We start from the raw sequence: 15,593 nt of genomic DNA on the forward strand, positions 1-15,593 counted from the left end.
CATATAAAGCACCTACCCTCTCATTGCCTTACAATCTAATGCACTTATCTGAGGGTTGGCAATCCCAGCTTCTCCAACGGTGTTTGTGGCTTCCAAGGGACCTGTTGATAGTATCCCTCCACACCCCTCGGCTGGCCGGCTCTCTCTTCAGGTGCCTTGACAGATCATGAGCTGATGCTGGGATTTCCCGGAGCTCCCTTTGTCAGCTGTTTCTCTCCACGGCTCCTCAGTTCATTTCTCCACCTGTCAGCCTGCTGTCCAGTGAAGGAGAGGCAACGAAGACGGACTGGAGGGGGGAGAGGGGGGGGGGGAACAGGGGAAGGGGAGGACGACAGCCGCGATCGTACCGGGACCCGAGTCCCGCGGCGTGTTCCCGGCGCGGGGAGCTAGTGGGCGGCCGCCCGGATCCAGGTGAAAGGCGCTGCTATCAGCGTCCCCGCATCTCCGCTAGCCACGAGGAGGGAGGAGGGAGGAGGGAGGGAGGAGAAGGTCCGGCATCCCGGCGCGATCTCTGAGGTCAGCCAAGCACCCACATCCGACTCCTCCCCTCTGTGTTCGTTTTTTGATATTGTTTTATCCAAGAGCCGATAGACACCTCCACACTGAAACCAGATTGTATCAATCTCCACATGTAAGGATAAAAACAGACATGGGCCTCCAATAGTTTTAAACACCTTAAGGTACACCAGTTTTAGACTGCTTGCATTGTCAGGGGATCTGATTTTGAACCTAGTTTAAATTTCTATTAATGGAGGGAAATTGCAAAATGTGTTTTCACTTATTATGGGGTACTTGGGATAATCAGGTGATACACACACATAATTTTTTTGTGCAACTTGTAGGCTAAATCAAAATAATATGACGGTTTTCCCCATTCATACTATACAGTGCAGACTGAGGAATCTCCTGCCGTAGCAATTGTATTCTGACAGCTGAAGCCACGCCCATCAGAATACCTGAACAGCAGCTGCATTTGATCAGATGCAGACACAGTTTGGCTGACACTTTTCTGCTCAGGTCCTGATGTCGGACAGTATGTGGCCAGCAGGGCCACCTCTGTAGCGTATTTCACCGGTTCTTCATTAACCAGCTTAAATCTATAAATTAAGGTTACTTGATAAGCCGTTGATGGTGCCTAAAACTAGAGTGTTGATGTTTTATGACTTATTACTTGTCATTGTGCATCTTATTATTGAAGTTAAACTTTTTTTTTATTTTGGTATACTAAGGGTTCAGGTTAGAAAGTGTGTTCAAAAAGACAGGAAGAGATGGAAAATCTCCCTGGTGGGGGGCGGGGACAGACAAATACCTGACAGATATTTTGACCCTTGCTTACTCTTTCTGAAACTAAAAAAAATTTTTTTTTCTAGAGTTGGGTTTTAATCTGACTAACAAGAAATGTGTTGGGGGAAAATAACCATCCACGGAATTAATAGTGTGTGTGTGTTTGTTTCCTTTTCATTTTTAGCAGGATGGAGATGGACAAGAGGTTCTAAAAATGCCAACAGAAGAGATTATCCGGAGGACACGGCTCCTGGACAGTGAAATAAAGGTAGGAGTCACACTTGCATAGGTTTTTTTTATTTTTTTTTTATTTTATGCTCATATTTTTCACCTTATAGGCATTTCGGTGGCCACCCCTCAGGTATCTCTCTCCCACACTGGTTTTTCCACTCTTATCCTTGGGTTATACCGCCTCAGCTGTAAGTTGTCTATGGGTTACGTATCCACAGCATCGTTGTTACTGATAATACTCCTGCTCTTTCTGCCTCTCAAGCCCCTCTATGTTCCAATTCCCCTTTTGTTAATTGGCCAGTTCCATCAATTTACCTCATGGTATGTTTATAGATTATTGCATCTGCTCCTGAAGATTGGAGGTATCCATGAAACGCGTCGAGCTATAGAGATGCCTAGAATACCAATTTTATCCAAGAGTGATATTCTACATGTTTATTATTCTGTTGTTTTTTTACTGGCCTTTACCAAGTTAATTTTATGAACTTATTAAAATACGTGAACATAGAATTTGGTGTCTGGTGGTCCCCCTCTCTTCTGACATCATGTTGTTAATGTCATGTACCATTCATGTTACCTACGTTACTTTTATTACTATATGATTGTTGTGTTTAATAAACCTTATAATCATGATACTGGTTCATGTGATGTTACTTTGTACATGCCATAACACTATGTGATTGGGTCATTTATCTTTGTATACCCACCAGCCATTCTCTGTTTTATGCTGTTCTATTCGGCCGCATGCTTCATATAAAGTCCCAAATTCCTTTTTCTTTATCAATCCATTAGGGATGGAGGCATTCTACGGCGTATGCCCTGGCCTCATATAAAGTCCCACATTTCCCCCCTCTTTTTTATAGGTTATTGTAGTCATTTAATACTTTTTATTACATTTATTTTTGTAAAAATACAAGCAGTATAAGTACCAGCATTCAACCTGCTTTCAGCCTCTGGCACTCCCTATTCTGCAGACCTCAGTTGTCAGCTAAAAGGTTCCTGTGTCTGTGTTTTCATCTGTGTATTTAAAACCTTCCCGCCCAGCCTATAACAGATTGATGGCCAGGCAGGACATTCCTCCTTTTGAGTGGAGGTTATATTTTGCTTTTGGGTTTAGCTATCCTTTGTCACTAGTAATATATTGAGGACACAATGTTGACATAGGTTTGGCGATCAGTAAAATTGCAACATCCATGTCTATGGTATGTAAAGGATACTTTAATAATCTCTTCTAGTCCACTGCCTCAGATTGGAAAATGGTTGTAGAATTCCCTTTTTTTTTTTTTTTTTAGCCACTTCAGTTACCTTGATCCAGAGACATCTTTCAGATTGATGGTCATATTTGTCTCTTGCCGAGTCACATCATTGTGGCCTTTCAGACTTTTCTCTTGATTTATGCATTCAGTATGTGTGTAATTGCAGTTATACAGAAGTGTATCATAAGGAAAAAAACAAAACAAAAAAAAACACCCACTATATACGTCCCGGCCAGCCGGCCACACAATCTCTTACTATTTAAATACATGGCTGTATTTTGTTGCTTTTTTAATCTAGTAATCCCCCCCCCCCCCCACCTCCCAGTGACCCACCCTACTTATTCCGATGCACACCTTATATCAAGCTATTGTTTTTTTTCCTTACTCTCTCTTGACTCCAGATCTCTAGGCTGTAGTACAGCATCTCTGCCCTGGTAAAAAGACAATTGCCCTCGGCACTAAAGTAACACTGGTAAGGGGCATGGCATTGCTTGGACCCATGGGTTCCATAGTTTCACGAACGTGTTGTGGTTACCCAACCGTGTGTAGAATGTCCTTTCACTCCATATTGAGGAGTTGACCGTTCCGACCCAAGCTTCCGGTTTTGGAGGTGTGCTTGATTGCCATGCTTGTGCTATTAGTTTTCTAGCTTGAAACAAGCATCTTGCTATTGCTACGGCTGTGCTCCTATCCCTCAGTCCACTACTGACGTAGCCCAGCACACAGATTTTAGGATCGGGCTCTAAGTCCACTCTAAACGTAGCATTTATTTTCTTTATAATCTCAGTCCAGTACCTGACTAATTTTGGGCATCTCCAGACCATGTGAATTAGGTCACCTGTTCCTCTACATCTAGGGCACTCATCGTTGGTTCTACGGCCGAACATAAACAGCTTTTTTGGTGTGTAGTAAGATCTGTGCAACAACATCAAGTGGGAGGCTTTTTGTGAGGGAGAGACCGACACCTCTGATCCCAACTCAAGAATCCTCTCCCACTGCTCGTCCGTTATCTCCCCCACATCGGCCGCCCATCTGCCCCTTCCCCCTGATAGACCTGCCTTCGTGTTTCCTCTCTTTGTTAGTTGGGTATATATCTCTGTAATTAAGCCCTTGGTGGTCTCTGATTTAGTTATTGTTTGTAGTAATGGGGTCCTACACCCTGTTGGGGTTTGTCTACTAAACTGCTTGCTCAGAGCGTGCCTGATCTGCAAGTGACTGTAGAATACCTGGTTTGGTATCCAGTACTGTAGAATTCCCTTTTTAATTATAATCTGGTCTCTGTTTCTCCAGGGTGTTAATAAGGAACCCTATCTTATTTTGGAGACCTTCCTACAGAATATGACTTGTGCTAAAGCAATGGAGGTGGTGAAAGGCCTACTGAGCAAAATAGAGATATTGGAGGACTGGATAAGCAGATTCAGGAAGTACGCTGGACCTTGTCTGCATTTCTTCAGCATTCATTGTTTCATTACTGCCTTAATTATCAACATATAACTTTTTCTTGCAGCTGGTAGTCTATTTGAAAACCTGGGCATCCAGCCCTAAAGGGATTCTCGTTTATGACCCTGCTGGCACAGGGAATACCCTGCAAGCAAGAGCATGTGCAGCACAAACCAAGGTAGGTGGTGGTTGAGTAGCACTAGAACACAGTAAGTTTGAGAGGCACAGGTTGTTGTGACACATTCCTTTGTCTTGTAGGCTTACATTCCCGAAGATTGCCGGGCCTCAGTTAGCTTAGATGTTTAAGCACCTTTGCTTTAGCCAAGGAGAAGGCATCGTCCACTATTTTCATTGATTTGTTGGATGCTTGTGGAACAAAAAGGTTAGTTTCTTGTTTAGCATGGATTCAAATAACAGACTGCTTTTCGAAGATGCACCACATAAATTAGGTAAGCTGGTGGGCTGCTAGGGTTAGGGGGATCCTGTGTGTGACCATGCTTGATATTATGCCATTAATATGGGTGTAACATGTAATGTGTTGTAAAATGTGAACCAGGCAATTGGAGATTTAGAAACTCAGTTTAGCAGTGGTTCTCAACCGGGGTTCCGCAGAACACGATGGATCCCGCAGTGATCTGACTGTCAGTCAGGCAGCTGACAGGAGGATCGCACAGACACAGGCAGGGAAGCGGCTGGCATCCTATTGGCTGTAGCGTGCTGTTCCCTGCAGGCCCCTCCTCCCCTCTTGCCCTTCCTGAGTACGTGACATCATCTGGGGTGGACAGGATAGGAGGAGGAGGGGCAGAGGGGGAACAGCGCGCCATTGGAGAAGATATGAAATGAGTTCTGAAGCCAGAAGAAGAGAGCCGGTACTGTGCCCAGCAACACACACACACACACTCTGTGCCCAACAGTCTGTCCCCTGTCATGCCCCCCACCCCATGTAATGTGCTCTGCCCCATGCCATGTTCCCTGTCCCATGTCATGTGCTCTGCCCCTTGTGATGTCCCCTGCCCCATGTAATGTCCCCTGAATGGATCAGCTCTGCAGGAAAAGAAAGCACAAGTTTCACATTAATTAGGGATGTTTTAATATTTATTCTTTTATTTAATGCTATTTCTACAACTAATTTTTGTTAACAGTTTGCTGATCATACCAATGTTCCGTGAGCTGTAGATGTGAACATTATTTTGGGGGGTTCCTCGAGATCTCAAACTTGTTGCCAGGGGTTCCTCTAAGGTAAAACAATTGAGAAACACTGCTCTAGAACTTTGTTTGGGTTTATACTGTGTTAGTCAGTGGAAAGTGCCTATAGTGCTGACAAATACAATTACCGCTTACATCGGAAGTGACTGTGCTGTGTATCTGTGCCTCCATGGTTGAAACTACGTGCCTTACTGCTGTAAATACTCTTTCTACTACCGTCTCTCCGGTAATAAACGTTGCCTGGTTTAGAATGTCAGTACGTGTGATTCCCTCTGTGAAAACGTTACTCTACCCCCGCTTACAGCCGGCCCATTAAGAAGGCGCAGGGCGATTCACACATGCGCAGTAAGAAACCTGCTGTGAAGCTGCAAGGCTTCACTGTTGGTTTACCTTACCCAAGATGGCGGCTCCAGCACTTGAGAGCCGATTCAAGAATTGAATATAAGGTGTAGTACTAAAGCTGGCCATACAGTAATTGAACTTCATAAAAATGTTTCACTCGTTTGATCTAACAGTTGGTGGGGTCAAACCGGCATTTGATTTTGACCTCGGTGATAGGAAAATTCGAAGCAACAGAATGAAAGATTTTTCTTGAAAAAAGTGGATTTTGAACAGCATATGGGGTTTTCATTCGGTAAAGTCCATTCATTCCAAAATGCAATCCTAAAAGCAAACAAAATTTTGACGTACTTTTGATTCAAGTACAGTCATCAAGTCCTAAGAATTTTCACAAGAATAATCATACAAATATTCATTAAAATTATCTATCAGTGTATGGTCAGCTTTACCTTATCCCTCGGTCTGGCAATCTCTAGCACCTGTTTTATTCTGCCTGAAGCAAGGGTAGATTCACATTTCTCTCCACACTTCACTAAATCGAGTATTACCAATTGCTTAATATCTTCTTCCTGTTCTAGGCTGTTCCCGACAATGGCTTTACCAAGGAGAAGATCAGAATCTTGGAGGGTTTCGGCTTACTGAAACACAACAGCTGCTACAGGAAGAACAGTCAGAGACTGGCAGTGTCACACTGCCACCAAGCCCCGAAGTCTCTATATCTTCCTTGAGAATCTGGCTTCCTTACCCTTGGACAAAAGTGGATGTTTCAAAGGTTGCTGCTCATTTACGCTCAGTTGGGCTCTCTGGGGTTTTTTTTTTTGTTTTTTTTTTTGGTACAGGTCCTGCTGTGTGTGTCACCATTTAGCTGCTGTTGTCATCTCATGGAGCAGAGAGAAGTGTGCCCCTTTTGGGAAAAAAAAAAAAAAAAAAACCCATAAGCTGACCTTGTTCACGTATTGGTGGTATACTATGCTCCTCAGCTACATACATTTTCTAGGTACGGGCTAAGAACATTCAGTGTTCAGCACACAAGCATTGATACCAAATGATTTACAAGCGCCAATGGAACTGCCTTGTGTTACCGATGTGGATGTTCACATTTGGAGTGGATACATAATGACTGATGTATACCAGCCTTCAGTATCTGTGCCAAGACATCAAAGAATAATAAGTAACTTAAAGCTCACACTCCTCTCATGCTACCCTATCGATGACTGTAGCCCTGCAGGCCCTGGATGGGTTCAGCACCGATTCCTAAGGCGTTTTAAAAAAAAAAAAATTCTAATTTCTATACTAAGCCGGAGCAAAAAAAAAAAAAAAAAATGTCCATAGCAAGTTGTTTTATTTTGTAATTTTTTTTTTAACAAGGATTTCTGGATATGTTGTTTTTTTTCTATTTTATTTAACCAATGCATTTTAGATTTGTTGTGATAACTTAATATAAAAATAGATTTTCGTATTTGGTCTCATTTTTCTTTGAAATTGGAGAAATGAATGCGGTCTCTGCTTTTACATACATATTTGGGTTATTTATCTATAATGCAAGTCTGATGCCGCAAAAACATTTAAAGCCAAACTCCTTCATACTGTCACTTTAAAATGGTTTGTTTGGACCAAGCTAGTCCAAATGAACGATTATCTACATGAACAGGTGCATCGGCTGTAAGCGCTGTATTGAGTGTATGTAGCCTCACCTATGTTATGTATACAGCACTGTGTTCTGGCAGCTGGACAGGGACTTCATATCCTGCTCTTAGAGAAAAATAGGGTTGGGATAAGCGCTGCTTAGCAGTTAACAGGGAGCTGTGTATTGTCTGCATGAGTAGGCTTCCTCTGATTGGCTGGAGTTGGAGTGCTGGGTGGATAAATCCTAAACGCCACCTCAGCCAATCAGAAAAACCCTTGACCCTTGTACTCTCTCATAAAAATACAATTCTTGATTTTTTTTTTTTTCTGGGAGTGGGAGCTGATGTTACGTAGGTTTAACACACATGGGTACATTGTATGGCATATGGCTTTACAGCCAAAAAATATGTTTATATCCGCAGAGCACGGGAGCCACATCTATCCTGTCAATCTGCATATAGAAATGTATTGCAGAATAGGCTGTACATGGGTATACGCACATAAATGCCGCTACTTGCGCTTACATGCATATGGATAGATTTTCGCAAGTGCAGCACAATGTAATACATTTCTATGGGAAGAATTACGTAGTAGATGTGGTTCCTGGGCGCTGAAAATACAGGCATAATTTACACTGTACACAGCCATATGTCTTACAATATGCCCATGTGCTGGAGCCCTAAGAAGAAAAGTGTTTCACTGGTATGCAGAATCTGATTTGTTTCTTTCCTACGGTGACAACTCTGTTTAGTATCTAGGGAGAAGCAGCATTGTCATCATAGGCTCCATTACTGATTTGGGCAACAATCACATCATCCTCTCCTCTACATTATGTAATGAGGAGGTCGATTGCAGGTGAAAAGGGAACCAAGAAATGTGACATTTTATGGAGTTTCAATTCAGCTTACAGTAAAGGTGTCTGAAGCATGCGTGACATTTTAAGAACATCTGATTTTTTTTTTTTTTTTAATATCGAACAATGTCCATTTCTTACCATAGTAAAAATTAAATTCAAAGGAGCAGGATGGAATTTTTTTTCTCAAATTAACAAATCACTAACAGTGTATGTGGTTTTCACTCGGCAAAGAGCATCCACCCCAAAATCAAATGCTAAAAGCAAACAAAATTTTGAAGTACTATTGAATGTACCGATCATTTTTGTACAAATATTTGTTAGAAAATCTACTAGGGAATACCCAGCTAAATTTACAAACTAGATATCTATCAGGATCAATAGGTATTTATCTGTATTCAGAAAAAAGAAAGCTAATACACCCACCACATCTTAAGCTGGATACACACTATAAAAAAGGGGGAGGAGAGAAAATAGGATTTTTTAAAACAGCTTACCTGTAAAATCCTTTTCTTTCGAAGGACATCACGGGACACAGAGCCACAGTAATTACTGATGGGTTATATAGGTATCACTGGTGATTGGACACTGGCACACCCTATCAGGAAGTTCAACCCCCTATATTATTAGATTGTAAGCTCTTCTGAGCAGGGCCCTCTTAATCCTATTGTATTGTATTATAACTGTATTGTCTCCCTTTTATATTGTAAAGCGCTGCGTAAACTGTTGGCGCTATATAAATCCTGAATAATAATAATAATATATAATCCCTCCCCCTTGCAGGGATACCTCAGTTTTGTAGCCAAGCAATATAGTGTATTAGAAGAGGGGCGGGACCTCTGTGTCCCGTGATGTCCTTCGAAAGAAAAGGATTTTACAGGTAAGCTGTTTTAAAAAATCCTATTATCTTTCTCGAACATCACGGGACACAGAGCCACAGTAATTACTGATGGGATGTCCCAGAGCAATGCTACCTGAGGGGGGGGGAACCACGACCAAGTAGGGTGAAATCAGACCTGAGGACCCTGTACCGCTGCCTGCAGCACACTACGCCCAAAGGCGATATCCTCATGCCTTCTCACATCCACCTGATAGAATCTGGTGAATGTATGAACTGAAGACCAGGTTGCGGCCTTGCAGATTTGAGCCATAGAGGCCCGGTGATGCACTGCCCAAGAAGCACCAATAGCCCTTGTGGAATGTGCCCTGATCTGAAACGGAGGAATCTTCTGTTTCAAACCGTAAGCTTGAATGATCAACTGTCGAATCCATTTAGAAATGGTAGCTTTTGACGCTGCCTGTCCTCTATTGGGACCCTCTGGCAGCACAAACAAAACATCCGTCTTGCGGATCTGAGTAGTTGCCCCTAGATAGGCCTTAACTGCTCTTACTACATCCAACGAATGTAGAGATCTCTCTTCCGGAGAACAGGGATCTGGAAAAAAGGAAGGTAGAACAAGGTCTTGGTTTAAATGAAAATCAGAAACCACCTTCGATAAAAAACTAGGATGAGGGCGTAGTACCACTCTATCCTTGTGTATAATCAAAGAAGGCTCCTTACAGGAAAGAGCTGCTAATTCTGATACTCTTCTAGCAGAAGAGATGGCCACCAGAAAAATTAATTTCCTTGTCAACAAGACCAAAGGAATCTGACTTATTGGTTCAAAAGGCCGTTTCTGTAACACAGCCAGGACCAAATTCAAGTCCCAGGGGTTTAGGGGCGATTTAACCGGAGGATTAAAACGCATCACCCCCTGCATAAAGTTTTGGACCAAAGAATGCGAAGCAAGTGGCCGCTGAAATAATACTGATAAAGCAGAAACCTGGCCCTTGATGGTACTCAAGGCCAGCTTCATCTCTAATCCCATCTGTAGAAAATCAAGGATTCTACCTATGACATATTTCCTGGGATGCCAACCTCTGGATTCACACCAGGTTATATAAGCCTTCCAGACTCTATGATAAATCATCCTGGAAGCTGGCTTCCTTGCATTAATCAAGGTAGATATGACAGGACCTGAGAGCCCACGACTCTTCAGAACGTGGGTCTCAATAGCCAAACCGTCAAATTTAGCGTTTGTAAGGCAGGATGGAACACTGGACCCTGAGATAACAGGTCTGGGCGTACCGGTAGGGTCCACGGGGAACCCACCGTCATCCTTACTATTTCTGCATACCAAGTCCTTCTGGGCCAAGCGGGGGCCACCAGAAGTACCGACTTCCTTTCCTGCCTGATCCTGCGAAGGAGTCGTGGTAGTAGCAGAATAGGCGGGAATGCGTAAATCAGTGAGAACCGATGCCACGGAATCACCAACGCATCCGTCCCACATGCAAGAGGATCTTTTGTCCTTGCAACAAATCTGTCTATCTTTTTGTTGAATCGGGATGCAAAGAGATCTACATCTGGAACCCCCCATCTTTGGCATATGGCCCAAAAGACGTCGAGATGCAGAGACCATTCCCCTGGAAGTAACTGCTGGCGACTTAGATAGTCCGCCTGCCAATTCTCTATTCCCGGGATGAAAACTGCCGATATGCATGGCACATGCATCTCTGCCCAGACTAAGATCTGGTTCACCTCTTTTTGAGCAGCTCGGCTCCGGGTGCCTCCCTGATGATTGACATAAGCCACTGCTGTGGCATTGTCGGACTGGATCCTGACCGGACAACCCTGTAGCCTGATAGTCCAGGCTTTTAGAGCTAGATGTATCGCCCGGATCGCCAGAATGTTGATGGGTAAGGTCCTCTCTGTCTTGGACCATACCCCTTGGACCGCAGCCTGTTCCAGAACTGCTCCCCAACCTGACAGACTGGCATCTGTTGTTACCACCGTCCAGGTAACCGGTAGAAAGGATTTCCCCTTCTGCAGGTTTTCGGGTATGAGCCACCAATTGAGGCTCTGACGCACCGCATGCGACAGGTGCATCGGAAAGTCTAATGCCTGAACCTTCTTGTTCCAGGTTGACAGAATACTGTGTTGCAGCATTCTTGAGTGAAACTGAGCATAGGGAACTGCTTCGAATGAAGACACCATCGTCCCTAGTAGCCTCATACAAAGGCGGACTGAGGGACCCTTCTTGGTCCTTACTGTCAGAATCAGCTCTCTCAAAGCAGTGATCTTTGCCTGGGGTAGAAATATTTTCTCCTGGCTTGCATCTATAATCAGACCTAAATACTCCAGTCTTCTTACTGGTTTTAGGAAAGACTTTTCTAAGTTGAGGATCCAACCCAGGTGTTCTAGATACCTGACCGTGGTCCTCAAGTTTCCATTCAAAGAGGCTACCAACCGGTCTATCAAGAGCAGGTCGTCTAGGTATGCTATGACAGCTATACCCTGAGCCCTTAATCTGGCCAGAGGAGGAGCCAAGATCTTTGTGAACACTCGAGGTGCAGTGGCTATCCCAAAAGGCAGAGCCACAAACTGGAAATGGCGCCCTCCTACCTCGAAGCGCAGAAACTTCTGATGAGCAGGAAAAATGGGCACATGCAGATATGCATCTCTGATGTCTATTGATGCCAGAAATTCTCCTCCCTGCAGGGTGGGAACTACTGTTCGAATTGATTCCATGCGGAAGGATTGAATCCTTAGGAATCGGTTCAGATCCCTTAAGTCCAAAATGGGCCTGACATCCCCATTTGGCTTTTGGACCGTAAAAAGGTTGGAATAGAAGCCCAATCCCTGGTCCTTTGCGGGAACTATCATGACCTCCTGCGACAAAAGTCACTCTAACGCTAGAAGGAGCGACTGCTTCTTCTCTGGGTCTCTGGGAACATTTGATCTGAGGAACCGAGGAGAAGGGAATTCCTGAAACTCCAGCTTGTACCCTATGGTTACCGTGGAGACTACCCATCTGTCCTGGAAGTCCTCATGCCAGAGCTCTGAGAACTGTCGCAGTCTTCCCCCCACTCGAGTGAGCGGGGGCGCCCCCTCATGCAGAGGTCTTAGTGTTTTGCCTAGTAGGCTTCTTTCCCCAGGACTTCTTTTGTCCCTGGGGTTGACTCTTGTCTCTGGACCCCGATGGAGGCGGCCGTCGAGACTGCCTGGAGGCTGAAGCCCCCGGCGCTGGGGAAAGAGTCCGTTTGAAAGAGGGACGCTTACTCTTCTTCTTGACAGGTAAGAGAGTGCTTTTCCCACAAGAGATTCTCTTGATATAGTTATCCAAGTCCTCTCCAAACAACCTTGCACCACGAAATGGAAACCCAGCCAGTAGCTTCTTATATGGTGCTTCGGCTGACCAATTTTTCAACCATAGGATTCTACGTACATGCACCAACCCCAGTGAAAGACGGGAGGTTTGCACGATAGAATCTCTAATGGCATCAACCACAAAGCATAAGGCCGCTGGAAGGTTAGCAAACCCCTGGGCCTGCTGTTCAGGTAATACTTTGATGACCTGCTTAACATGGTCTCTTAAGTATTGACAGACTCCAATCGCTGCTACTGCAGGTTGGGCCACTGATCCTGCTAAGGAGAAAACATCCTTCAATAGGGATTCCATCCTTTTATCTACAAGATCCCTGAGCATCTGAGCATTGTCTACAGGACAAGTCAGGCTATTATTTATGGAGGAAATGGCGGCATCAATAGCCGGTATTCCCAACATTTTAATAAACTTTTCTTCCATCGGATAAAGTGTTGAAAACTTTCCCGGCGGAAAAAAACGTTTGTCTGGGTGATCCCACTCAGAATAAATAAGCTTTTCAAGTAAAGTATGAACAGGAAAAGCATGTGCTGCTTGGAAAGGTTTCAGTGACCCCAAAGCAGAAGAGGATTCTTTAGCAGTTTCAGGTATGGGCAACTTAAATGTGGAGCGGACCAATCCAGTGAGGATCTGCACTAAGACTTTCTCCTCTTGGGAAGTCGCAGAGGGTCCCTCTCCACCTGAATCCTCCGAAGAGGAATCATCCATCCCATCCCGATCCTCTGAAAGGGATTCATCTCCTTTATCCCAGAGCTCCTCTGTCTGAGGGTCTTGGGGAACAGAGGAAAGCCTAGTGCGTTTTCTTCCACTGAGTGAAGACGTAATCACGGCCATTAATCTTTCCTCTAGACCATTAATGGTTGAGGAAAAAACCTCTTGTGTAATATATACAGGGGCTGAAGTGCCAGAAGCAGGTGTAGCCCCTGACCCCGATGGCTCTCCCTGGCCCATCTTTAGGGGGGGGAGGATGCTGCCGACAGGGGGCCCTCAGAACCTGAACGAGATCCCCTAGTGTTTCTGGTTCCTGGGGTGCTTGAACCTCTTCTACCCATAGTGCAAAGCAACAAGGTGTGAGGTATACAAATGAACACTGCCCGCTGAGCGATGTAGTCTGGCTAAAAGCCTTGCTACCCAATGCTCAGTCTGGTGTTACTTCAGTAAATGCTGCCTAGGAGAATGCCTGTGTCCCACCTTACATGCGACCGTCAGCTCTGTGTCTCTCAGAAGGCTGAGTGCACCTGTACAGAGTGCCTTTAATAGCCTGCAGCTGGCCTGAGTGGGAGTCTAAACACTCTGTGCTGACGTCCCGCCCCCCCCCCCCCTTCGAGTTTTGAAAAAAACGAGCGCTTCCCGCACTGCCGACTCTCCTGTCATGCTTCTGGAGAAAAGGCTGGGGATGGGGGGGGGGGGAGGAGGGAGACTGGTAACAAGATCTGCCTGAACGGCTATCTTCAGAGATGGTGGCCATTAGGCCGCAGAGCCCGGGTGGTATAACCACTTTCTAGACCCCTGTGGCCCCTCTCTAGCCTGGGGGGAACATTCAAACATGAGAAATCCCCCTTTCCACCTTACCTGCTTGCAGCCTGCTTTGAGATGCTGGGACATAATCAGCACTGAACACCTGAGACAGTCAGTCAGCATGTGTAGGTTTGTGCTCTTGGCAGCCCCCGGTGGTCACAATAGGCATAGCATGCATTTACCTTAAAGGAGAAAAGCCACTAGAACTCAAAAATTCTGTGGAATCTCCTCTTACCTTATCCAGACGCAGGGTGCTGTTTGCACAGACCCAATCTTCACCTCTCACGGTGGGCTCCGTTTGAAAAAACCGTCAGAGACTGGGGCCCCCATCAGTAGGGGGATCCAACAGTTCTGGGACCGTAAAGCACCTCGCCAGAAATTAGGAAGTTTAAAGCCATTTTCTGATCTGCGGGGTCCAGCTCTCTAAAAAGAGAAGCATTACGGGTAAAACCTCGTTTCTTCGGACACGAGGCCCAGGTACCATTCAATTTGGCCATGAAAAGACACTTTGAATGGATCCGGTTCGCCTGGCTTGCCCCAGTATAGGATCTTAGGGTACTCCCTTTGGAGCTCAGCACAGGACATCTTTACACGTCCATCACCTAAGACACTGGCGTAAAAACTGAGGTATCCCTGCAAGGGGGAGGGATTATATAGGGGGTTGAACTTCCTGATAGGGTGTGCCAGTGTCCAATCACCAGTGATACCTATATAACCCATCAGTAATTACTGTGGCTCTGTGTCCCGTGATGTTCGAGAAAGAAAGGAAATTGTATAGTGTGTATCCAGTTTAAGGACTGCCAAGCAAGCTGCAATATCTTACGTTACCTTACCTTTTTTTCTTAACTTTTTACTTCTTAAATTATTTTTTTATTCATTTTTAGCAAAAGACAAACCTATTACATAACAATCTAAAATCTCAACATACAAAAATACAAAACATTCACAAATCACAACAAACATGGTACACATCATTCCTAAGGTATAGAAATCACACAGTATTGCCATCTCCTATAAACAAACTTACAGTTCTAAAGTTCCCCCTTCCATATACTCAAACTTCTAAGAGGGGATGGGGGGAACAAAAAAAAACACACCCTCCCACTTATTCCAATCCTTTTAACCATGTCAGATTTGGGGGTGGATCAAGAGATGGTCACACAAAAGGCCCCCTCAACAGTTCCATCCTAATTCAGTGTACCTTCCCCCCGCTTCCTTCCTCAATTCTTTTTATCCCCCTCTTTAAACTCCACTCCCCCACCTACCATAACCCAATCCTTTTACCCCTGTGAGCCTAAAAAGTTAGTAATTCAATTTAATTATGGGGTGGGTCTAGGGAGGATTGCGCACAGGCCTCCACCATGATTCTGTGCACCCCCTCCCTCCCAAATCTGCCTGTCCCCTCTCTCTAAACTCCATTCCCCCCGTGCAGTGAAAAAGAGAAAAAAAAATAAAAATAAAGGGGGGGTGGGGGCCCCTCTACCAATACTTTAATCCATTATATAGCTTGAGTAAATCCCAGATTGTTTAAAACTCAAACCAACCGCCCCAAGTTCTATAGAATCTGTCTGGAGTCCTTTTGCAAAGATATTAGTTCTTCCATCAATCTAGTTTTATCCATTTCCCTGAACTAATCCT

This window comes from Aquarana catesbeiana, linkage group LG07 (assembly GCF_042186555.1).
Source record: "Aquarana catesbeiana isolate 2022-GZ linkage group LG07, ASM4218655v1, whole genome shotgun sequence".
In the NCBI taxonomy this organism is placed as follows: domain Eukaryota; kingdom Metazoa; phylum Chordata; class Amphibia; order Anura; family Ranidae; genus Aquarana; species Aquarana catesbeiana.